This window comes from Mytilus edulis, unplaced genomic scaffold, assembly GCF_963676685.1.
Source record: "Mytilus edulis unplaced genomic scaffold, xbMytEdul2.2 SCAFFOLD_956, whole genome shotgun sequence".
Classification (NCBI taxonomy): Eukaryota; Metazoa; Mollusca; class Bivalvia; order Mytilida; family Mytilidae; genus Mytilus; species Mytilus edulis.
Genome location: NW_027267574.1, coordinates 1 through 27,509, shown reverse-complemented (window position 1 = coordinate 27,509; position 27,509 = coordinate 1). Strand labels below are relative to the sequence as shown.

At 31.2% G+C, this 27,509-nt stretch overlaps 1 long non-coding RNA gene across 1 annotated transcript; it reads right to left on the bottom strand.

Annotated features, from left to right (window-relative positions):
- Nucleotides 1–531: 531 nt before the first annotated feature.
- Nucleotides 532–27,404, bottom strand: LOC139505649 (uncharacterized). Its single transcript, XR_011659810.1, has 14 exons — nt 27,204–27,404; nt 25,094–25,297; nt 23,451–23,654; nt 21,342–21,545; nt 19,235–19,438; nt 17,124–17,327; nt 15,011–15,214; nt 13,368–13,571; nt 11,255–11,458; nt 9,142–9,345; nt 7,027–7,230; nt 4,914–5,117; nt 2,801–3,004; nt 532–891 (listed from the first exon to the last, which is right to left on the bottom strand). It is a non-coding gene; the product is annotated as an uncharacterized lncRNA (long non-coding RNA).
- Between the last annotated feature and the right edge of the window lie 105 nt (nt 27,405–27,509).

Below are 27,509 nucleotides of genomic sequence, written 5' to 3'. Positions count from 1 at the left end.
ACTGACGCCAGATTAAATTTAAATCAATCAAATTTTTACAGAAATTCAAAACTAGAAAGCCTACCCTTTCAAATAAATCTACATTCAGTTACAGAACTAGTGAAATAATAACACTACACAATTTATAACAAAAGTTATATATTTTTTTTAAGAACTACATTCGTGGGTACCGGACTGGTTGCCCTAACTGGGATCCTATTCCTGTCAGACTTTATTTTTTCCCCCAGACTTAAAACTGCACATTTAAAATAAAGATATACATCTCAGTAGTTATTATGCAAAGTTTCAAAAAAATTTATTAAACAGTTACAGAATTATAGATCCTTATCTAAAACATCTCAAATACCAGAAAATTGATCGGAGAAAATCTTAAATTTATGAAGGAAATATGCTAAAAATCATCAAAACTTTTTTATTTCAAGAGATATTTACATTCTGTAAATTGCATAAGATAGATAAATTCATTCTTTGTATGGAAATCTAGTTGAAACCAAAATTTGTTTAAAAATAAATTAAAAATATTATTTTTTTCAATTAAAATAAAAAAATCTTCCGTTTTAAAGAATTACATATGCAAAACAAGCATACCCCATAACAAGGGTATAAAATATGAGACAAAGTCTTCAAATAGTCTGCTAAGTTCATTTAAAATACAATATAAGAGGCTAGATGCAGAGAAGTTCTCACTTGTAGCTAAAACCAGTCAAACAGCACCTCCTATAGTTTAACAGATGTGGAGGGCAATCCTTGATCTTCCTGACCGCTTAATGCTACTGTGCGTTGTTGTACTTTTAACTGGTCTGAATGTCCCACTAGTTCATATGTGTTTTCTCATGGACACTGAAACTGTTGGTGGCTGAGATCCATGTACTTTAGTCCAAGTTCACCAACCTGAATATAGATAACAAAGACAAGTTATTAATGCAGGAACTTTTAAAAATGAAACTTAGGAAAGAAGCATTAATGAAAATGAAATTCAAACAGTGAAACTATTAAAAGAGCACTAAGTGTTTCCTTAACCAGAAGCTGATGTTCAAAAGTTCTAAAACCAAGGAAGATATAGCCCCATTCATCTACTGCTGAAATAGATACAGATAAAATTAACGGTTCTTTTAAGGACCATCAAAATCTTTAAAAGGGAGTCTAAAATTGTTGTACACTTCAGTTTAAATTGCTTTAATAAGCTATATTATAGCCCTACCCCTTAAATATCTTCCAAAACATGTAAAATTAGAGAGTCCCTGGCAAGTGTTTCTGATTATACACAATAATATGTGGTTATGTGTGTGATGCGGCTCTAAAAAAATGTGAGCGGGATTCGCACACAACTTTCATAGCTGAACCGTGGCACTTAAATGATTTATTTAATAGCCACAATTTATCAAAAACTTATAAAAGACCTAAAACTGAAACTATGGGATTTTTTTCTTTTTTCAGGTCCCAGAAATAAGATACTAGAAAGAAATAAGCCCATATTTTCCATCTTTCACTGTCCCCTGATCCCATATAACACATTTATTATTTCTTTCCCTGTGGCTCTTTCTAATACTGTTTGCTGATATTTTTTCAAAAATCCCTCCATTTTAACTTACAAGTGTAGGAATACATAAGACAGACAAAATGACCTTTTCTGTGCCCTTTTTTTAAACTTTAAATTGAAAAACAAACTTTTTTAAATTTCATAAATTTAAATTTCACTTTAATTTAAAAAGTTTAATTCAAATTTTAAAAATAATTACATCATTGCTTTCCTTATTGAATTTTGAAGCCTGTAGCCAAATTTCATCCATGAAACTTCAAAAATGAGCTTACAATTGCAGATTGAAGTGTTCAAAACATGCTCTCTGACAGGAACGGGGACCCAATTATTTGCCCCATTGGAACGCATTGAAAATCATAGTAAATACATAGGGTCCTGTTCAATAAATAATTTTGATAGCCACCTTGGGACTTCTGGTTCATGTTAGGCATTCACTTTGAAGTGTCTAAGTACAATCTCAGTGCCTCATGACCGGCATTCCGTTGCAAAATTTTGTTTTTATTGACAACAGGGTCAGTCTGTCTACTTCCGGGAAAGAATAAAGGCTAGAATTTAGGCAATTTACTCTATGTACTGACGCCAGATTAAATTTAAATCAATCAAAATTTTTACAGAAATTCAAACTAGAAAGCCTACCCTTTCAAATAAATCTACATTCAGTTACAGAACTAGTGAAATAATAACACTACACAATTTATAACAAAAGTTATATATTTTTTTTAAGAACTACATTCGTGGGTACCGGACTGGTTGCCCTAACTGGGATCCTATTCCTGTCAGACTTTATTTTTTCCCCCAGACTTAAAACTGCACATTTAAAATAAAGATATACATCTCAGTAGTTATTATGCAAAGTTTCAAAAAAATTTATTAAACAGTTACAGAATTATAGATCCTTATCTAAAACATCTCAAATACCAGAAAATTGATCGGAGAAAATCTTAAATTTATGAAGGAAATATGCTAAAAATCATCAAAACTTTTTTATTTCAAGAGATATTTACATTCTGTAAATTGCATAAGATAGATAAATTCATTCTTTGTATGGAAATCTAGTTGAAACCAAAATTTGTTTAAAAATAAATTAAAAATATTATTTTTTTCAATTAAAATAAAAAAATCTTCCGTTTTAAAGAATTACATATGCAAAACAAGCATACCCCATAACAAGGGTATAAAATATGAGGACAAAGTCTTCAAATAGTCTGCTAAGTTCATTTAAAATACAATATAAGAGGCTAGATGCAGAGAAGTTCTCACTTGTAGCTAAAACCAGTCAAACAGCACCTCCTATAGTTTAACAGATGTGGAGGGCAATCCTTGATCTTCCTGACCGCTTAATGCTACTGTGCGTTGTTGTACTTTTAACTGGTCTGAATGTCCCACTAGTTCATATGTGTTTTCTCATGGACACTGAAACTGTTGGTGGCTGAGATCCATGTACTTTAGTCCAAGTTCACCAACCTGAATATAGATAACAAAGACAAGTTATTAATGCAGGAACTTTTAAAAATGAAACTTAGGAAAGAAGCATTAATGAAAATGAAATTCAAACAGTGAAACTATTAAAAGAGCACTAAGTGTTTCCTTAACCAGAAGCTGATGTTCAAAAGTTCTAAAACCAAGGAAGATATAGCCCCATTCATCTACTGCTGAAATAGATACAGATAAAATTAACGGTTCTTTTAAGGACCATCAAAATCTTTAAAAGGGAGTCTAAAATTGTTGTACACTTCAGTTTAAATTGCTTTAATAAGCTATATTATAGCCCTACCCCTTAAATATCTTCCAAAACATGTAAAATTAGAGAGTCCCTGGCAAGTGTTTCTGATTATACACAATAATATGTGGTTATGTGTGTGATGCGGCTCTAAAAAAATGTGAGCGGGATTCGCACACAACTTTCATAGCTGAACCGTGGCACTTAAATGATTTATTTAATAGCCACAATTTATCAAAAACTTATTAAAAGACCTAAAACTGAAACTATGGGATTTTTTTTCTTTTTTCAGGTCCCAGAAATAAGATACTAGAAAGAAATAAGCCCATATTTTCCATCTTTCACTGTCCCCTGATCCATATAACACATTTATTATTTCTTCTCCTGTGGCTCTTTCTAATACTGTTTGCTGATATTTTTTCAAAAATCCCTCCATTTTAACTTACAAGTGTAGGAATACATAAGACAGACAAAATGACCTTTTCTGTGCCCTTTTTTTAAACTTTAAATTGAAAAAACAAACTTTTTTAAATTTCATAAATTTAAATTTCACTTTAATTTAAAAAGTTTAATTCAATTTTAAAAATAATTACATCATTGCTTTCCTTATTGAATTTTGAAGCCTGTAGCCAAATTTCATCCATGAAACTTCAAAAATGAGCTTACAATTGCAGATTGAAGTGTTCAAAACATGCTCTCTGACAGGAACGGGGACCCAATATTTGCCCCATTGGAACGCATTGAAAATCATAGTAAATACATAGGGTCCTGTTCAATAAATAATTTTGATAGCCACCTTGGGACTTCTGGTTCATGTTAGGCATTCACTTTGAAGTGTCTAAGTACAATCTCAGTGCCTCATGACCGGCATTCCGTTGCAAAATTTTGTTTTTATTGACAACAGGGTCAGTCTGTCTACTTCCGGGAAAGAATAAAGGCTAGAATTTAGGCAATTTACTCTATGTACTGACGCCAGATTAAATTTAAATCAATCAAAATTTTTACAGAAATTCAAACTAGAAAGCCTACCCTTTCAAATAAATCTACATTCAGTTACAGAACTAGTGAAATAATAACACTACACAATTTATAACAAAAGTTATATATTTTTTTTAAGAACTACATTCGTGGGTACCGGACTGGTTGCCCTAACTGGGATCCTATTCCTGTCAGACTTTATTTTTTTCCCCCAGACTTAAAACTGCACATTTAAAATAAAGATATACATCTCAGTAGTTATTATGCAAAGTTTCAAAAAAATTTATTAAACAGTTACAGAATTATAGATCCTTATCTAAAACATCTCAAATACCAGAAAATTGATCGGAGAAAATCTTAAATTTATGAAGGAAATATGCTAAAAATCATCAAAACTTTTTATTTCAAGAGATATTTACATTCTGTAAATTGCATAAGATAGATAAATTCATTCTTTGTATGGAAATCTAGTTGAAACCCAAAATTTGTTTAAAAATAAATTAAAAATATTATTTTTTTCAATTAAAATAAAAAAATCTTCCGTTTTAAAGAATTACATATGCAAAACAAGCATACCCCATAACAAGGGTATAAAATATGAGACAAAGTCTTCAAATAGTCTGCTAAGTTCATTTAAAATACAATATAAGAGGCTAGATGCAGAGAAGTTCTCACTTGTAGCTAAAACCAGTCAAACAGCACCTCCTATAGTTTAACAGATGTGGAGGGCAATCCTTGATCTTCCTGACCGCTTAATGCTACTGTGCGTTGTTGTACTTTTAACTGGTCTGAATGTCCCACTAGTTCATATGTGTTTTCTCATGGACACTGAAACTGTTGGTGGCTGAGATCCATGTACTTTAGTCCAAGTTCACCAACCTGAATATAGATAACAAAGACAAGTTATTAATGCAGGAACTTTTAAAAATGAAACTTAGGAAAGAAGCATTAATGAAAATGAAATTCAAACAGTGAAACTATTAAAAGAGCACTAAGTGTTTCCTTAACCAGAAGCTGATGTTCAAAAGTTCTAAAACCAAGGAAGATATAGCCCCATTCATCTACTGCTGAAATAGATACAGATAAATTAACGGTTCTTTTAAGGACCATCAAAATCTTTAAAAGGGAGTCTAAAATTGTTGTACACTTCAGTTTAAATTGCTTTAATAAGCTATATTATAGCCCTACCCCTTAAATATCTTCCAAAACATGTAAAATTAGAGAGTCCCTGGCAAGTGTTTCTGATTATACACAATAATATGTGGTTATGTGTGTGATGCGGCTCTAAAAAAATGTGAGCGGGATTCGCACACAACTTTCATAGCTGAACCGTGCACTTAAATGATTTATTTAATAGCCACAATTTATCAAAAAACTTATTAAAAGACCTAAAACTGAAACTATGGGATTTTTTTCTTTTTTCAGGTCCCAGAAATAAGATACTAGAAAGAAATAAGCCCATATTTTCCATCTTTCACTGTCCCCTGATCCCATATAACACATTTATTATTTCTTTCCCTGTGGCTCTTTCTAATACTGTTTGCTGATATTTTTTCAAAAATCCCTCCATTTTAACTTACAAGTGTAGGAATACATAAGACAGACAAAATGACCTTTTCTGTGCCCTTTTTTTTAAACTTTAAATTGAAAAAACAAACTTTTTTAAATTTCATAAATTTAAATTTCACTTTAATTTAAAAAGTTTAATTCAAATTTTAAAAATAATTACATCATTGCTTTCCTTATTGAATTTTGAAGCCTGTAGCCAAATTTCATCCATGAAACTTCAAAAATGAGCTTACAATTGCAGATTGAAGTGTTCAAAACATGCTCTCTGACAGGAACGGGGACCCAATTATTTGCCCCATTGGAACGCATTGAAAATCATAGTAAATACATAGGGTCCTGTTCAATAAATAATTTTGATAGCCACCTTGGGACTTCTGGTTCATGTTAGGCATTCACTTTGAAGTGTCTAAGTACAATCTCAGTGCCTCATGACCGGCATTCCGTTGCAAAATTTTGTTTTTATTGACAACAGGGTCAGTCTGTCTACTTCCGGGAAAGAATAAAGGCTAGAATTTAGGCAATTTACTCTATGTACTGACGCCAGATTAAATTTAAATCAATCAAAATTTTTACAGAAATTCAAACTAGAAAGCCTACCCTTTCAAATAAATCTACATTCAGTTACAGAACTAGTGAAATAATAACACTACACAATTTATAACAAAAGTTATATATTTTTTTTAAGAACTACATTCGTGGGTACCGGACTGGTTGCCCTAACTGGGATCCTATTCCTGTCAGACTTTATTTTTTCCCCCAGACTTAAAACTGCACATTTAAAATAAAGATATACATCTCAGTAGTTATTATGCAAAGTTTCAAAAAAATTTATTAAACAGTTACAGAATTATAGATCCTTATCTAAAACATCTCAAATACCAGAAAATTGATCGGAGAAAATCTTAAATTTATGAAGGAAATATGCTAAAAATCATCAAAACTTTTTTATTTCAAGAGATATATACATTCTGTAAATTGCATAAGATAGATAAATTCATTCTTTGTATGGAAATCTAGTTGAAACCAAAATTTGTTTAAAAATAAATTAAAAATATTATTTTTTTCAATTAAAATAAAAAAATCTTCCGTTTTAAAGAATTACATATGCAAAACAAGCATACCCCATAACAAGGGTATAAATATGAGACAAAGTCTTCAAATAGTCTGCTAAGTTCATTTAAAATACAATATAAGAGGCTAGATGCAGAGAAGTTCTCACTTGTAGCTAAAACCAGTCAAACAGCACCTCCTATAGTTTAACAGATGTGGAGGGCAATCCTTGATCTTCCTGACCGCTTAATGCTACTGTGCGTTGTTGTACTTTTAACTGGTCTGAATGTCCCACTAGTTCATATGTGTTTTCTCATGGACACTGAAACTGTTGGTGGCTGAGATCCATGTACTTTAGTCCAAGTTCACCAACCTGAATATAGATAACAAAGACAAGTTATTAATGCAGGAACTTTTAAAAATGAAACTTAGGAAAGAAGCATTAATGAAAATGAAATTCAAACAGTGAAACTATTAAAAGAGCACTAAGTGTTTCCTTAACCAGAAGCTGATGTTCAAAAGTTCTAAAACCAAGGAAGATATAGCCCCATTCATCTACTGCTGAAATAGATACAGATAAAATTAACGGTTCTTTTAAGGACCATCAAAATCTTTAAAAGGGAGTCTAAAATTGTTGTACACTTCAGTTTAAATTGCTTTAATAAGCTATATTATAGCCCTACCCCTTAAATATCTTCCAAAACATGTAAAATTAGAGAGTCCCTGGCAAGTGTTTCTGATTATACACAATAATATGTGGTTATGTGTGTGATGCGGCTCTAAAAAAATGTGAGCGGGATTCGCACACAACTTTCATAGCTGAACCGTGGCACTTAAATGATTTATTTAATAGCCACAATTTATCAAAAACTTATTAAAAGACCTAAAACTGAAACTATGGGATTTTTTTCTTTTTTCAGGTCCCAGAAATAAGATTACTAGAAAGAAATAAGCCCATATTTTCCATCTTTCACTGTCCCCCTGATCCCATATAACACATTTATTATTTCTTTCCCTGTGGCTCTTTCTAATACTGTTTGCTGATATTTTTTCAAAAATCCCTCCATTTTAACTTACAAGTGTAGGAATACATAAGACAGACAAAATGACCTTTTCTGTGCCCTTTTTTTAAACTTTAAATTGAAAAACAAACTTTTTTAAATTTCATAAATTTAAATTTCACTTTAATTTAAAAAGTTTAATTCAAATTTTAAAAATAATTACATCATTGCTTTCCTTATTGAATTTTGAAGCCTGTAGCCAAATTTCATCCATGAAACTTCAAAAATGAGCTTACAATTGCAGATTGAAGTGTTCAAAAACATGCTCTCTGACAGGAACGGGGACCCAATTATTTGCCCCATTGGAACGCATTGAAAATCATAGTAATACATAGGGTCCTGTTCAATAAATAATTTTGATAGCCACCTTGGGACTTCTGGTTCATGTTAGGCATTCACTTTGATGTGTCTAAGTACAATCTCAGTGCCTCATGACCGGCATTCCGTTGCAAAATTTTGTTTTATTGACAACAGGGTCAGTCTGTCTACTTCCGGGAAAGAATAAAGGCTAGAATTTAGGCAATTTACTCTATGTACTGACGCCAGATTAATTTAAATCAATCAAAATTTTTACAGAAATTCAAACTTAGAAAGCCTACCCTTTCAAATAAATCTACATTCAGTTACAGAACTAGTGAAATAATAACACTACACAATTTATAACAAAAGTTATATATTTTTTTTTAAGAACTACATTCGTGGGTACCGGACTGGTTGCCCTAACTGGGATCCTATTCCTGTCAGACTTTATTTTTTCCCCCAGACTTAAAACTGCACATTAAAATAAAGATATACATCTCAGTAGTTATTATGCAAAGTTTTCAAAAAAATTTATTAAACAGTTACAGAATTATAGATCCTTATCTAAAACATCTCAAATACCAGAAAATTGATCGGAGAAAATCTTAAATTTATGAAGGAAATATGCTAAAAATCATCAAAACTTTTTTATTTCAAGAGATATTTACATTCTGTAAATTGCATAAGATAGATAAATTCATTCTTTGTATGGAAATCTAGTTGAAACCAAAATTTGTTTAAAAATAAATTAAAAATATTATTTTTTTCAATTAAAATAAAAAAATCTTCCGTTTTAAAGAATTACATATGCAAAACAAGCATACCCCATAACAAGGGTATAAAATATGAGACAAAGTCTTCAAATAGTCTGCTAAGTTCATTTAAAATACAATATAAGAGGCTAGATGCAGAGAAGTTCTCACTTGTAGCTAAAACCAGTCAAACAGCACCTCCTATAGTTTAACAGATGTGGAGGGCAATCCTTGATCTTCCTGACCGCTTAATGCTACTGTGCGTTGTTGTACTTTTAACTGGTCTGAATGTCCCACTAGTTCATATGTGTTTTCTCATGGACACTGAAACTGTTGGTGGCTGAGATCCATGTACTTTAGTCCAAGTTCACCAACCTGAATATAGATAACAAAGACAAGTTATTAATGCAGGAACTTTTAAAAATGAAACTTAGGAAAGAAGCATTAATGAAAATGAAATTCAAACAGTGAAACTATTAAAAGAGCACTAAGTGTTTCCTTAACCAGAAGCTGATGTTCAAAAGTTCTAAAACCAAGGAAGATATAGCCCCATTCATCTACTGCTGAAATAGATACAGATAAAATTAACGGTTCTTTTAAGGACCATCAAAATCTTTAAAAGGGAGTCTAAAATTGTTGTACACTTCAGTTTAAATTGCTTTAATAAGCTATATTATAGCCCTACCCCTTAAATATCTTCCAAAACATGTAAAATTAGAGAGTCCCTGGCAAGTGTTTCTGATTATACACAATAATATGTGGTTATGTGTGTGATGCGGCTCTAAAAAAATGTGAGCGGGATTCGCACACAACTTTCATAGCTGAACCGTGGCACTTAAATGATTTATTTAATAGCCACAATTTATCAAAAACTTATTAAAAGACCTAAAACTGAAACTATGGGATTTTTTTCTTTTTTCAGGTCCCAGAAATAAGATACTAGAAAGAAATAAGCCCATATTTTCCATCTTTCACTGTCCCCTGATCCCATATAACACATTTATTATTTCTTTCCCTGTGGCTCTTTCTAATACTGTTTGCTGATATTTTTTCAAAAATCCCTCCATTTTAACTTACAAGTGTAGGAATACATAAGACAGACAAAATGACCTTTTCTGTGCCCTTTTTTTAAACTTTAAATTGAAAAACAAACTTTTTTAAATTTCATAAATTTAAATTTCACTTTAATTTAAAAAGTTTAATTCAAATTTTAAAAATAATTACATCATTGCTTTCCTTATTGAATTTTGAAGCCTGTAGCCAAATTTCATCCATGAAACTTCAAAAATGAGCTTACAATTGCAGATTGAAGTGTTCAAAACATGCTCTCTGACAGGAACGGGGACCCAATTATTTGCCCCATTGGAACGCATTGAAAATCATAGTAAATACATAGGGTCCTGTTCAATAAATAATTTTGATAGCCACCTTGGGACTTCTGGTTCATGTTAGGCATTCACTTTGAAGTGTCTAAGTACAATCTCAGTGCCTCATGACCGGCATTCCGTTGCAAAATTTTGTTTTTATTGACAACAGGGTCAGTCTGTCTACTTCCGGGAAAGAATAAAGGCTAGAATTTAGGCAATTTACTCTATGTACTGACGCCAGATTAAATTTAAATCAATCAAAATTTTTACAGAAATTCAAACTAGAAAGCCTACCCTTTCAAATAAATCTACATTCAGTTACAGAACTAGTGAAATAATAACACTACACAATTTATAACAAAAGTTATATATTTTTTTTAAGAACTACATTCGTGGGTACCGGACTGGTTGCCCTAACTGGGATCCTATTCCTGTCAGACTTTATTTTTTCCCCCAGACTTAAAACTGCACATTTAAAATAAAGATATACATCTCAGTAGTTATTATGCAAAGTTTCAAAAAAATTTATTAAACAGTTACAGAATTATAGATCCTTATCTAAAACATCTCAAATACCAGAAAATTGATCGGAGAAAATCTTAAATTTATGAAGGAAATATGCTAAAAATCATCAAAACTTTTTTATTTCAAGAGATATTTACATTCTGTAAATTGCATAAGATAGATAAATTCATTCTTTGTATGGAAATCTAGTTGAAACCAAAATTTGTTTAAAAATAAATTAAAAATATTATTTTTTTCAATTAAAATAAAAAAATCTTCCGTTTTAAAGAATTACATATGCAAAACAAGCATACCCCATAACAAGGGTATAAAATATGAGACAAAGTCTTCAAATAGTCTGCTAAGTTCATTTAAAATACAATATAAGAGGCTAGATGCAGAGAAGTTCTCACTTGTAGCTAAAACCAGTCAAACAGCACCTCCTATAGTTTAACAGATGTGGAGGGCAATCCTTGATCTTCCTGACCGCTTAATGCTACTGTGCGTTGTTGTACTTTTAACTGGTCTGAATGTCCCACTAGTTCATATGTGTTTTCTCATGGACACTGAAACTGTTGGTGGCTGAGATCCATGTACTTTAGTCCAAGTTCACCAACCTGAATATAGATAACAAAGACAAGTTATTAATGCAGGAACTTTTAAAAATGAAACTTAGGAAAGAAGCATTAATGAAAATGAAATTCAAACAGTGAAACTATTAAAAGAGCACTAAGTGTTTCCTTAACCAGAAGCTGATGTTCAAAAGTTCTAAAACCAAGGAAGATATAGCCCCATTCATCTACTGCTGAAATAGATACAGATAAAATTAACGGTTCTTTTAAGGACCATCAAAATCTTTAAAAGGGAGTCTAAAATTGTTGTACACTTCAGTTTAAATTGCTTTAATAAGCTATATTATAGCCCTACCCCTTAAATATCTTCCAAAACATGTAAAATTAGAGAGTCCCTGGCAAGTGTTTCTGATTATACACAATAATATGTGGTTATGTGTGTGATGCGGCTCTAAAAAAATGTGAGCGGGATTCGCACACAACTTTCATAGCTGAACCGTGGCACTTAAATGATTTATTTAATAGCCACAATTTATCAAAAACTTATTAAAAGACCTAAAACTGAAACTATGGGATTTTTTTCTTTTTTCAGGTCCCAGAAATAAGATACTAGAAAGAAATAAGCCCATATTTTCCATCTTTCACTGTCCCCTGATCCCATATAACACATTTATTATTTCTTTCCCTGTGGCTCTTTCTAATACTGTTTGCTGATATTTTTTCAAAAATCCCTCCATTTTAACTTACAAGTGTAGGAATACATAAGACAGACAAAATGACCTTTTCTGTGCCCTTTTTTTAAACTTTAAATTGAAAAACAAACTTTTTTAAATTTCATAAATTTAAATTTCACTTTAATTTAAAAAGTTTAATTCAAATTTTAAAAATAATTACATCATTGCTTTCCTTATTGAATTTTGAAGCCTGTAGCCAAATTTCATCCATGAAACTTCAAAAATGAGCTTACAATTGCAGATTGAAGTGTTCAAAACATGCTCTCTGACAGGAACGGGGACCCAATTATTTGCCCCATTGGAACGCATTGAAAATCATAGTAAATACATAGGGTCCTGTTCAATAAATAATTTTGATAGCCACCTTGGGACTTCTGGTTCATGTTAGGCATTCACTTTGAAGTGTCTAAGTACAATCTCAGTGCCTCATGACCGGCATTCCGTTGCAAAATTTTGTTTTTATTGACAACAGGGTCAGTCTGTCTACTTCCGGGAAAGAATAAAGGCTAGAATTTAGGCAATTTACTCTATGTACTGACGCCAGATTAAATTTAAATCAATCAAAATTTTTACAGAAATTCAAACTAGAAAGCCTACCCTTTCAAATAAATCTACATTCAGTTACAGAACTAGTGAAATAATAACACTACACAATTTATAACAAAAGTTATATATTTTTTTTAAGAACTACATTCGTGGGTACCGGACTGGTTGCCCTAACTGGGATCCTATTCCTGTCAGACTTTATTTTTTCCCCCAGACTTAAAACTGCACATTTAAAATAAAGATATACATCTCAGTAGTTATTATGCAAAGTTTCAAAAAAATTTATTAAACAGTTACAGAATTATAGATCCTTATCTAAAACATCTCAAATACCAGAAAATTGATCGGAGAAAATCTTAAATTTATGAAGGAAATATGCTAAAAATCATCAAAACTTTTTTATTTCAAGAGATATTTACATTCTGTAAATTGCATAAGATAGATAAATTCATTCTTTGTATGGAAATCTAGTTGAAACCAAAATTTGTTTAAAAATAAATTAAAAATATTATTTTTTTCAATTAAAATAAAAAAATCTTCCGTTTTAAAGAATTACATATGCAAAACAAGCATACCCCATAACAAGGGTATAAAATATGAGACAAAGTCTTCAAATAGTCTGCTAAGTTCATTTAAAATACAATATAAGAGGCTAGATGCAGAGAAGTTCTCACTTGTAGCTAAAACCAGTCAAACAGCACCTCCTATAGTTTAACAGATGTGGAGGGCAATCCTTGATCTTCCTGACCGCTTAATGCTACTGTGCGTTGTTGTACTTTTAACTGGTCTGAATGTCCCACTAGTTCATATGTGTTTTCTCATGGACACTGAAACTGTTGGTGGCTGAGATCCATGTACTTTAGTCCAAGTTCACCAACCTGAATATAGATAACAAAGACAAGTTATTAATGCAGGAACTTTTAAAAATGAAACTTAGGAAAGAAGCATTAATGAAAATGAAATTCAAACAGTGAAACTATTAAAAGAGCACTAAGTGTTTCCTTAACCAGAAGCTGATGTTCAAAAGTTCTAAAACCAAGGAAGATATAGCCCCATTCATCTACTGCTGAAATAGATACAGATAAAATTAACGGTTCTTTTAAGGACCATCAAAATCTTTAAAAGGGAGTCTAAAATTGTTGTACACTTCAGTTTAAATTGCTTTAATAAGCTATATTATAGCCCTACCCCTTAAATATCTTCCAAAACATGTAAAATTAGAGAGTCCCTGGCAAGTGTTTCTGATTATACACAATAATATGTGGTTATGTGTGTGATGCGGCTCTAAAAAAATGTGAGCGGGATTCGCACACAACTTTCATAGCTGAACCGTGGCACTTAAATGATTTATTTAATAGCCACAATTTATCAAAAACTTATTAAAAGACCTAAAACTGAAACTATGGGATTTTTTTCTTTTTTCAGGTCCCAGAAATAAGATACTAGAAAGAAATAAGCCCATATTTTCCATCTTTCACTGTCCCCTGATCCCATATAACACATTTATTATTTCTTTCCCTGTGGCTCTTTCTAATACTGTTTGCTGATATTTTTTCAAAAATCCCTCCATTTTAACTTACAAGTGTAGGAATACATAAGACAGACAAAATGACCTTTTCTGTGCCCTTTTTTTAAACTTTAAATTGAAAAACAAACTTTTTTAAATTTCATAAATTTAAATTTCACTTTAATTTAAAAAGTTTAATTCAAATTTTAAAAATAATTACATCATTGCTTTCCTTATTGAATTTTGAAGCCTGTAGCCAAATTTCATCCATGAAACTTCAAAAATGAGCTTACAATTGCAGATTGAAGTGTTCAAAACATGCTCTCTGACAGACTTTATTTTTTCCCCAGACTTAAAACTGCACATTTAAAATAAAGATATACATCTCAGTAGTTATTATGCAAAGTTTCAAAAAAATTTATTAAACAGTTACAGAATTATAGATCCTTATCTAAAACATCTCAAATACCAGAAAATTGATCGGAGAAAATCTTAAATTTATGAAGGAAATATGCTAAAAATCATCAAAACTTTTTTATTTCAAGAGATATTTACATTCTGTAAATTGCATAAGATAGATAAATTCATTCTTTGTATGGAAATCTAGTTGAAACCAAAATTTGTTTAAAAATAAATTAAAAATATTATTTTTTTCAATTAAAATAAAAAAATCTTCCGTTTTAAAGAATTACATATGCAAAACAAGCATACCCCATAACAAGGGTATAAAATATGAGACAAAGTCTTCAAATAGTCTGCTAAGTTCATTTAAAATACAATATAAGAGGCTAGATGCAGAGAAGTTCTCACTTGTAGCTAAAACCAGTCAAACAGCACCTCCTATAGTTTAACAGATGTGGAGGGCAATCCTTGATCTTCCTGACCGCTTAATGCTACTGTGCGTTGTTGTACTTTTAACTGGTCTGAATGTCCCACTAGTTCATATGTGTTTTCTCATGGACACTGAAACTGTTGGTGGCTGAGATCCATGTACTTTAGTCCAAGTTCACCAACCTGAATATAGATAACAAAGACAAGTTATTAATGCAGGAACTTTTAAAAATGAAACTTAGGAAAGAAGCATTAATGAAAATGAAATTCAAACAGTGAAACTATTAAAAGAGCACTAAGTGTTTCCTTAACCAGAAGCTGATGTTCAAAAGTTCTAAAACCAAGGAAGATATAGCCCCATTCATCTACTGCTGAAATAGATACAGATAAAATTAACGGTTCTTTTAAGGACCATCAAAATCTTTAAAAGGGAGTCTAAAATTGTTGTACACTTCAGTTTAAATTGCTTTAATAAGCTATATTATAGCCCTACCCCTTAAATATCTTCCAAAACATGTAAAATTAGAGAGTCCCTGGCAAGTGTTTCTGATTATACACAATAATATGTGGTTATGTGTGTGATGCGGCTCTAAAAAAATGTGAGCGGGATTCGCACACAACTTTCATAGCTGAACCGTGGCACTTAAATGATTTATTTAATAGCCACAATTTATCAAAAACTTATTAAAAGACCTAAAACTGAAACTATGGGATTTTTTTCTTTTTTCAGGTCCCAGAAATAAGATACTAGAAAGAAATAAGCCCATATTTTCCATCTTTCACTGTCCCCTGATCCCATATAACACATTTATTATTTCTTTCCCTGTGGCTCTTTCTAATACTGTTTGCTGATATTTTTTCAAAAATCCCTCCATTTTAACTTACAAGTGTAGGAATACATAAGACAGACAAAATGACCTTTTCTGTGCCCTTTTTTTAAACTTTAAATTGAAAAACAAACTTTTTTAAATTTCATAAATTTAAATTTCACTTTAATTTAAAAAGTTTAATTCAAATTTTAAAAATAATTACATCATTGCTTTCCTTATTGAATTTTGAAGCCTGTAGCCAAATTTCATCCATGAAACTTCAAAAATGAGCTTACAATTGCAGATTGAAGTGTTCAAAACATGCTCTCTGACAGGAACGGGGACCCAATTATTTGCCCCATTGGAACGCATTGAAAATCATAGTAAATACATAGGGTCCTGTTCAATAAATAATTTTGATAGCCACCTTGGGACTTCTGGTTCATGTTAGGCATTCACTTTGAAGTGTCTAAGTACAATCTCAGTGCCTCATGACCGGCATTCCGTTGCAAAATTTAGTTTTTATTGACAACAGGGTCAGTCCTGTCTACTTCCGGGAAAGAATAAAGGCTAGAATTTAGGCAATTTACTCTATGTACTGACGCCAGATTAAATTTAAATCAATCAAATTTTTACAGAAATTCAAACTAGAAAGCCTACCCTTTCAAATAAATCTACATTCAGTTACAGAACTAGTGAAATAATAACACTACACAATTTATAACAAAAGTTATATATTTTTTTTAAGAACTACATTCGTGGGTACCGGACTGGTTGCCCTAACTGGGATCCTATTCCTGTCAGACTTTATTTTTTCCCCCAGACTTAAAACTGCACATTTAAAATAAAGATATACATCTCAGTAGTTATTATGCAAAGTTTCAAAAAAATTTATTAAACAGTTACAGAATTATAGATCCTTATCTAAAACATCTCAAATACCAGAAAATTGATCGGAGAAAATCTTAAATTTATGAAGGAAATATGCTAAAAATCATCAAAACTTTTTTATTTCAAGAGATATTTACATTCTGTAAATTGCATAAGATAGATAAATTCATTCTTTGTATGGAAATCTAGTTGAAACCAAAATTTGTTTAAAAATAAATTAAAAATATTATTTTTTTCAATTAAAATAAAAAAAATCTTCCGTTTAAAGAATTACATATGCAAAACAAGCATACCCCATAACAAGGGTATAAAATATGAGACAAAGTCTTCAAATAGTCTGCTAAGTTCATTTAAAATACAATATAAGAGGCTAGATGCAGAGAAGTTCTCACTTGTAGCTAAAACCAGTCAAACAGCACCTCCTATAGTTTAACAGATGTGGAGGGCAATCCTTGATCTTCCTGACCGCTTAATGCTACTGTGCGTTGTTGTACTTTTAACTGGTCTGAATGTCCCACTAGTTCATATGTGTTTTCTCATGGACACTGAAACTGTTGGTGGCTGAGATCCATGTACTTTAGTCCAAGTTCACCAACCTGAATATAGATAACAAAGACAAGTTATTAATGCAGGAACTTTTAAAAATGAAACTTAGGAAAGAAGCATTAATGAAAATGAAATTCAAACAGTGAAACTATTAAAAGAGCACTAAGTGTTTCCTTAACCAGAAGCTGATGTTCAAAAGTTCTAAAACCAAGGAAGATATAGCCCCATTCATCTACTGCTGAAATAGATACAGATAAAATTAACGGTTCTTTTAAGGACCATCAAAATCTTAAAAGGGAGTCTAAAATTGTTGTACACTTCAGTTTAAATTGCTTTAATAAGCTATATTATAGCCCTACCCCTTAAATATCTTCCAAAACATGTAAAATTAGAGAGTCCCTGGCAAGTGTTTCTGATTATACACAATAATATGTGGTTATGTGTGTGATGCGGCTCTAAAAAAATGTGAGCGGGATTCGCACACAACTTTCATAGCTGAACCGTGGCACTTAAATGATTTATTTAATAGCCACAATTTATCAAAAACTTATTAAAAGACCTAAAACTGAAACTATGGGATTTTTTTCTTTTTTCAGGTCCCAGAAATAAGATACTAGAAAGAAATAAGCCCATATTTTCCATCTTTCACTGTCCCCTGATCCCATATAACACATTTATTATTTCTTTCCCTGTGGCTCTTTCTAATACTGTTTGCTGATATTTTTTCAAAAATCCCTCCATTTTAACTTACAAGTGTAGGAATACATAAGACAGACAAAATGACCTTTTCTGTGCCCTTTTTTTAAACTTTAATTGAAAAACAAACTTTTTTAAATTTCATAAATTTAAATTTCACTTTAATTTAAAAAGTTTAATTCAAATTTAAAAATAATTACATCATTGCTTTCCTTATTGAATTTTGAAGCCTGTAGCCAAATTTCATCCATGAAACTTCAAAAATGAGCTTACAATTGCAGATTGAAGTGTTCAAAACATGCTCTCTGACAGGAACGGGGACCCCAATTATTTGCCCCATTGGAACGCATTGAAAATCATAGTAAATACATAGGGTCCTGTTCAATAAATAATTTTGATAGCCACCTTGGGACTTCTGGTTCATGTTAGGCATTCACTTTGAAGTGTCTAAGTACAATCTCAGTGCCTCATGACCGGCATTCCGTTGCAAAATTTTGTTTTTATTGACAACAGGGTCAGTCTGTCTACTTCCGGGAAAGAATAAAGGCTAGAATTTAGGCAATTTACTCTATGTACTGACGCCAGATTAAATTTAAATCAATCAAAATTTTACAGAAATTCAAACTAGAAAGCCTACCCTTTCAAATAAATCTACATTCAGTTACAGAACTAGTGAAATAATAACACTACACAATTTTATAACAAAAGTTATATATTTTTTTTAAGAACTACATTCGTGGGTACCGGACTGGTTGCCCTAACTGGGATCCTATTCCTGTCAGACTTTATTTTTTCCCCCAGACTTAAAACTGCACATTTAAAATAAAGATATACATCTCAGTAGTTATTATGCAAAGTTTCAAAAAAATTTATTAAACAGTTACAGAATTATAGATCCTTATCTAAAACATCTCAAATACCAGAAAATTGATCGGAGAAAATCTTAAATTTATGAAGGAAATATGCTAAAAATCATCAAAACTTTTTTATTTCAAGAGATATTTACATTCTGTAAATTGCATAAGATAGATAAATTCATTCTTTGTATGGAAATCTAGTTGAAACCAAAATTTGTTTAAAAATAAATTAAAAATATTATTTTTTTCAATTAAAATAAAAAAATCTTCCGTTTTAAAGAATTACATATGCAAAACAAGCATACCCCATAACAAGGGTATAAAATATGAGACAAAGTCTTCAAATAGTCTGCTAAGTTCATTTAAAATACAATATAAGAGGCTAGATGCAGAGAAGTTCTCACTTGTAGCTAAAACCAGTCAAACAGCACCTCCTATAGTTTAACAGATGTGGAGGGCAATCCTTGATCTTCCTGACCGCTTAATGCTACTGTGCGTTGTTGTACTTTTAACTGGTCTGAATGTCCCACTAGTTCATATGTGTTTTCTCATGGACACTGAAACTGTTGGTGGCTGAGATCCATGTACTTTAGTCCAAGTTCACCAACCTGAATATAGATAACAAAGACAAGTTATTAATGCAGGAACTTTTAAAAATGAAACTTAGGAAAGAAGCATTAATGAAAATGAAATTCAAACAGTGAAACTATTAAAAGAGCACTAAGTGTTTCCTTAACCAGAAGCTGATGTTCAAAAGTTCTAAAACCAAGGAAGATATAGCCCCATTCATCTACTGCTGAAATAGATACAGATAAAATTAACGGTTCTTTTAAGGACCATCAAAATCTTTAAAAGGGAGTCTAAAATTGTTGTACACTTCAGTTTAAATTGCTTTAATAAGCTATATTATAGCCCTACCCTTAAATATCTTCCAAAACATGTAAAATTAGAGAGTCCCTGGCAAGTGTTTCTGATTATACACAATAATATGTGGTTATGTGTGTGATGCGGCTCTAAAAAAATGTGAGCGGATTCGCACACAACTTTCATAGCTGAACCGTGGCACTTAAATGATTTATTTAATAGCCACAATTTATCAAAAACTTATTAAAAGACCTAAAACTGAAACTATGGGATTTTTTTCTTTTTTCAGGTCCCAGAAATAAGATACTAGAAAGAAATAAGCCCATATTTTCCATCTTTCACTGTCCCCTGATCCCATATAACACATTTATTATTTCTTTCCCTGTGGCTCTTTCTAATACTGTTTGCTGATATTTTTTCAAAATCCCTCCATTTTAACTTACAAGTGTAGGAATACATAAGACAGACAAAATGACCTTTTCTGTGCCCTTTTTTTAAACTTTAAATTGAAAAACAAACTTTTTTAAATTTCATAAATTTAAATTTCACTTTAATTTAAAAGTTTAATTCAAATTTTAAAAATAATTACATCATTGCTTTCCTTATTGAATTTTGAAGCCTGTAGCCAAATTTCATCCATGAAACTTCAAAAATGAGCTTACAATTGCAGATTGAAGTGTTCAAAACATGCTCTCTGACAGGAACGGGGACCCAATTATTTGCCCCATTGGAACGCATTGAAAATCATAGTAAATACATAGGGTCCTGTTCAATAAATAATTTTGATAGCCACCTTGGGACTTCTGGTTCATGTTAGGCATTCACTTTGAAGTGTCTAAGTACAATCTCAGTGCCTCATGACCGGCATTCCGTTGCAAAATTTTGTTTTTATTGACAACAGGGTCAGTCTGTCTACTTCCGGAAAGAATAAAGGCTAGAATTTAGGCAATTTACTCTATGTACTGACGCCAGATTAAATTTAAATCAATCAAAATTTTTACAGAAATTCAAACTAGAAAGCCTACCCTTTCAAATAAATCTACATTCAGTTACAGAACTAGTGAAATAATAACACTACACAATTTATAACAAAAGTTATATATTTTTTTTAAGAACTACATTCGTGGGTACCGGACTGGTTGCCCTAACTGGGATCCTATTCCTGTCAGACTTTATTTTTTCCCCCAGACTTAAAACTGCACATTTAAAATAAAGATATACATCTCAGTAGTTATTATGCAAAGTTTCAAAAAAATTTATTAAACAGTTACAGAATTATAGATCCTTATCTAAAACATCTCAAATACCAGAAAATTGATCGGAGAAAATCTTAAATTTATGAAGGAAATATGCTAAAAATCATCAAAACTTTTTTATTTCAAGAGATATTTACATTCTGTAAATTGCATAAGATAGATAAATTCATTCTTTGTATGGAAATCTAGTTGAAACCAAAATTTGTTTAAAAATAAATTAAAAATATTATTTTTTTCAATTAAAATAAAAAAATCTTCCGTTTTAAAGAATTACATATGCAAAACAAGCATACCCCATAACAAGGGTATAAAATATGAGACAAAGTCTTCAAATAGTCTGCTAAGTTCATTTAAAATACAATATAAGAGCTAGATGCAGAGAAGTTCTCACTTGTAGCTAAAACCAGTCAAACAGCACCTCCTATAGTTTAACAGATGTGGAGGGCAATCCTTGATCTTCCTGACCGCTTAATGCTACTGTGCGTTGTTGTACTTTTAACTGGTCTGAATGTCCCACTAGTTCATATGTGTTTTCTCATGGACACTGAAACTGTTGGTGGCTGAGATCCATGTACTTTAGTCCAAGTTCACCAACCTGAATATAGATAACAAAGACAAGTTATTATGCAGGAACTTTTAAAAATGAAACTTAGGAAAGAAGCATTAATGAAAATGAAATTCAAACAGTGAAACTATTAAAAGAGCACTAAGTGTTTCCTTAACCAGAAGCTGATGTTCAAAAGTTCTAAAACCAAGGAAGATATAGCCCCATTCATCTACTGCTGAAATAGATACAGATAAAATTAACGGTTCTTTTAAGGACCATCAAAATCTTTAAAAGGGAGTCTAAAATTGTTGTACACTTCAGTTTAAATTGCTTTAATAAGCTATATTATAGCCCTACCCCTTAAATATCTTCCAAAACATGTAAAATTAGAGAGTCCCTGCAAGTGTTTCTGATTATACACAATAATATGTGGTTATGTGTGTGATGCGGCTCTAAAAAAATGTGAGCGGGATTCGCACACAACTTTCATAGCTGAACCGTGGCACTTAAATGATTTATTTAATAGCCACAATTTATCAAAAACTTATTAAAAGACCTAAAACTGAAACTATGGGATTTTTTTCTTTTTTCAGGTCCCAGAAATAAGATACTAGAAAGAAATAAGCCCATATTTTCCATCTTTCACTGTCCCCTGATCCCATATAACACATTTATTATTTCTTTCCCTGTGGCTCTTTCTAATACTGTTTGCTGATATTTTTTCAAAAATCCCTCCATTTTAACTTACAAGTGTAGGAATACATAAGACAGACAAAATGACCTTTTCTGTGCCCTTTTTTTAAACTTTAAATTGAAAAACAAACTTTTTTAAATTTCATAAATTTAAATTTCACTTTAATTTAAAAAGTTTAATTCAAATTTTAAAAATAATTACATCATTGCTTTCCTTATTGAATTTTGAAGCCTGTAGCCAAATTTCATCCATGAAACTTCAAAAATGAGCTTACAATTGCAGATTGAAGTGTTCAAAACATGCTCTCTGACAGGAACGGGGACCCAATTATTTGCCCCATTGGAACGCATTGAAAATCATAGTAAATACATAGGGTCCTGTTCAATAAATAATTTTGATAGCCACCTTGGGACTTCTGGTTCATGTTAGGCATTCACTTTGAAGTGTCTAAGTACAATCTCAGTGCCTCATGACCGGCATTCCGTTGCAAAATTTTGTTTTTATTGACAACAGGGTCAGTCTGTCTACTTCCGGAAAGAATAAAGGCTAGAATTTAGGCAATTTACTCTATGTACTGACGCCAGATTAAATTTAAATCAATCAAAATTTTTACAGAAATTCAAACTAGAAAGCCTACCCTTTCAAATAAATCTACATTCAGTTACAGAACTAGTGAAATAATAACACTACACAATTTATAACAAAAGTTATATATTTTTTTTAAGAACTACATTCGTGGGTACCGGACTGGTTGCCCTAACTGGGATCCTATTCCTGTCAGACTTTATTTTTTCCCCCAGACTTAAAACTGCACATTTAAAATAAAGATATACATCTCAGTAGTTATTATGCAAAGTTTCAAAAAAATTTATTAAACAGTTACAGAATTATAGATCCTTATCTAAAACATCTCAAATACCAGAAAATTGATCGGAGAAAATCTTAAATTTATGAAGGAAATATGCTAAAAATCATCAAAACTTTTTTATTTCAAGAGATATTTACATTCTGTAAATTGCATAAGATAGATAAATTCATTCTTTGTATGGAAATCTAGTTGAAACCAAATTTGTTTAAAAATAAATTAAAAATATTATTTTTTTCAATTAAAATAAAAAAATCTTCCGTTTTAAAGAATTACATATGCAAAACAAGCATACCCCATAACAAGGGTATAAAATATGAGACAAAGTCTTCAAATAGTCTGCTAAGTTCATTTAAAATACAATATAAGAGGCTAGATGCAGAGAAGTTCTCACTTGTAGCTAAAACCAGTCAAACAGCACCTCCTATAGTTTAACAGATGTGGAGGGCAATCCTTGATCTTCCTGACCGCTTAATGCTACTGTGCGTTGTTGTACTTTTAACTGGTCTGAATGTCCCACTAGTTCATATGTGTTTTCTCATGGACACTGAAACTGTTGGTGGCTGAGATCCATGTACTTTAGTCCAAGTTCACCAACCTGAATATAGATAACAAAGACAAGTTATTAATGCAGGAACTTTTAAAAATGAAACTTAGGAAAGAAGCATTAATGAAAATGAAATTCAAACAGTGAAACTATTAAAAGAGCACTAAGTGTTTCCTTAACCAGAAGCTGATGTTCAAAAGTTCTAAAACCAAGGAAGATATAGCCCCATTCATCTACTGCTGAAATAGATACAGATAAAATTAACGGTTCTTTTAAGGACCATCAAAATCTTTAAAAGGGAGTCTAAAATTGTTGTACACTTCAGTTTAAATTGCTTTAATAAGCTATATTATAGCCCTACCCCTTAAATATCTTCCAAAACATGTAAAATTAGAGAGTCCCTGGCAAGTGTTTCTGATTATACACAATAATATGTGGTTATGTGTGTGATGCGGCTCTAAAAAATGTGAGCGGGATTCGCACACAACTTTCATAGCTGAACCGTGGCACTTAAATGATTTATTTAATAGCCACAATTTATCAAAAACTTATTAAAAGACCTAAAACTGAAACTATGGGATTTTTTTCTTTTTCAGGTCCCAGAAATAAGATACTAGAAAGAAATAAGCCCATATTTTCCATCTTTCACTGTCCCCTGATCCCATATAACACATTTATTATTTCTTTCCCTGTGGCTCTTTCTAATACTGTTTGCTGATATTTTTTCAAAAATCCCTCCATTTTAACTTACAAGTGTAGGAATACATAAGACAGACAAAATGACCTTTTCTGTGCCCTTTTTTTAAACTTTAAATTGAAAAACAAACTTTTTTAAATTTCATAAATTTAAATTTCACTTTAATTTAAAAAGTTTAATTCAAATTTTAAAAATAATTACATCATTGCTTTCCTTATTGAATTTTGAAGCCTGTAGCCAAATTTCATCCATGAAACTTCAAAATGAGCTTACAATTGCAGATTGAAGTGTTCAAAACATGCTCTCTGTCAGACTTTATTTTTTCCCCCAGACTTAAAACTGCACATTTAAAATAAAGATATACATCTCAGTAGTTATTATGCAAAGTTTCAAAAAAATTTATTAAACAGTTACAGAATTATAGATCCTTATCTAAAACATCTCAAATACCAGAAAATTGATCGGAGAAAATCTTAAATTTATGAAGGAAATATGCTAAAAATCATCAAAACTTTTTTATTTCAAGAGATATTTACATTCTGTAAATTGCATAAGATAGATAAATTCATTCTTTGTATGGAAATCTAGTTGAAACCAAAATTTGTTTAAAAATAAATTAAAAATATTATTTTTTTCAATTAAAATAAAAAAAAATCTTCCGTTTTAAAGAATTACATATGCAAAACAAGCATACCCCATAACAAGGGTATAAAATATGAGACAAAGTCTTCAAATAGTCTGCTAAGTTCATTTAAAATACAATATAAGAGGCTAGATGCAGAGAAGTTCTCACTTGTAGCTAAAACCAGTCAAACAGCACCTCCTATAGTTTAACAGATGTGGAGGGCAATCCTTGATCTTCCTGACCGCTTAATGCTACTGTGCGTTGTTGTACTTTTAACTGGTCTGAATGTCCCACTAGTTCATATGTGTTTTCTCATGGACACTGAAACTGTTGGTGGCTGAGATCCATGTACTTTAGTCCAAGTTCACCAACCTGAATATAGATAACAAAGACAAGTTATTAATGCAGGAACTTTTAAAAATGAAACTTAGGAAAGAAGCATTAATGAAAATGAAATTCAAACAGTGAAACTATTAAAAGAGCACTAAGTGTTTCCTTAACCAGAAGCTGATGTTCAAAAGTTCTAAAACCAAGGAAGATATAGCCCCATTCATCTACTGCTGAAATAGATACAGATAAAATTAACGGTTCTTTTAAGGACCATCAAAATCTTTAAAAGGGAGTCTAAAATTGTTGTACACTTCAGTTTAAATTGCTTTAATAAGCTATATTATAGCCCTACCCCTTAAATATCTTCCAAAACATGTAAAATTAGAGAGTCCCTGGCAAGTGTTTCTGATTATACACAATAATATGTGGTTATGTGTGTGATGCGGCTCTAAAAAAATGTGAGCGGGATTCGCACACAACTTTCATAGCTGAACCGTGGCACTTAATGATTTATTTAATAGCCACAATTTATCAAAAACTTATTAAAAGACCTAAACTGAAACTATGGGATTTTTTTCTTTTTTCAGGTCCAGAAATAAGATACTAGAAAGAAATAAGCCCATATTTTCCATCTTTCACTGTCCCCTGATCCCATATAACACATTTATTATTTCTTTCCCTGTGGCTCTTTCTAATACTGTTTGCTGATATTTTTTCAAAAATCCCTCCATTTTAACTTACAAGTGTAGGAATACATAAGACAGACAAAATGACCTTTTCTGTGCCCTTTTTTTAAACTTTAAATTGAAAAACAAACTTTTTTAAATTTCATAAATTTAAATTTCACTTTAATTTAAAAAGTTTAATTCAAATTTTAAAAATAATTACATCATTGCTTTCCTTATTGAATTTTGAAGCCTGTAGCCAAATTTCATCCATGAAACTTCAAAAATGAGCTTACAATTGCAGATTGAAGTGTTCAAAACATGCTCTCTGACAGGAACGGGGACCCAATTATTTGCCCCATTGGAAACGCATTGAAAATCATAGTAAATACATAGGGTCCTGTTCAATAAATATTTTGATAGCCACCTTGGGACTTCTGGTTCATGTTAGGCATTCACTTTGAAGTGTCTAAGTACAATCTCAGTGCCTCATGACCGGCATTCCGTTGCAAAATTTTGTTTTTATTGACAACAGGGTCAGTCTGTCTACTTCCGGGAAAGAATAAAGGCTAGAATTTAGGCAATTTACTCTATGTACTGACGCCAGATTAAATTTAAATCAATCAAAATTTTTACAGAAATTCAAACTAGAAAGCCTACCCTTTCAAATAAATCTACATTCAGTTACAGAACTAGTGAAATAATAACACTACACAATTTATAACAAAAGTTATATATTTTTTTTAAGAACTACATTCGTGGGTACCGGACTGGTTGCCCTAACTGGGATCCTATTCCTGTCAGACTTTATTTTTTCCCCCAGACTTAAAACTGCACATTTAAAATAAAGATATACATCTCAGTAGTTATTATGCAAAGTTTCAAAAAAATTTATTAAACAGTTACAGAATTATAGATCCTTATCTAAAACATCTCAAATACCAGAAAATTGATCGGAGAAAATCTTAAATTTATGAAGGAAATATGCTAAAAATCATCAAAACTTTTTTATTTCAAGAGATATTTACATTCTGTAAATTGCATAAGATAGATAAATTCATTCTTTGTATGGAAATCTAGTTGAAACCAAAATTTGTTTAAAAATAAATTAAAAATATTATTTTTTTCAATTAAAATAAAAAAATCTTCCGTTTTAAAGAATTACATATGCAAAACAAGCATACCCCATAACAAGGGTATAAAATATGAGACAAAGTCTTCAAATAGTCTGCTAAGTTCATTTAAAATACAATATAAGAGGCTAGATGCAGAGAAGTTCTCACTTGTAGCTAAAACCAGTCAAACAGCACCTCCTATAGTTTAACAGATGTGGAGGGCAATCCTTGATCTTCCTGACCGCTTAATGCTACTGTGCGTTGTTGTACTTTTAACTGGTCTGAATGTCCCACTAGTTCATATGTGTTTTCTCATGGACACTGAAACTGTTGGTGGCTGAGATCCATGTACTTTAGTCCAAGTTCACCAACCTGAATATAGATAACAAAGACAAGTTATTAATGCAGGAACTTTTAAAAATGAAACTTAGGAAAGAAGCATTAATGAAAATGAAATTCAAACAGTGAAACTAT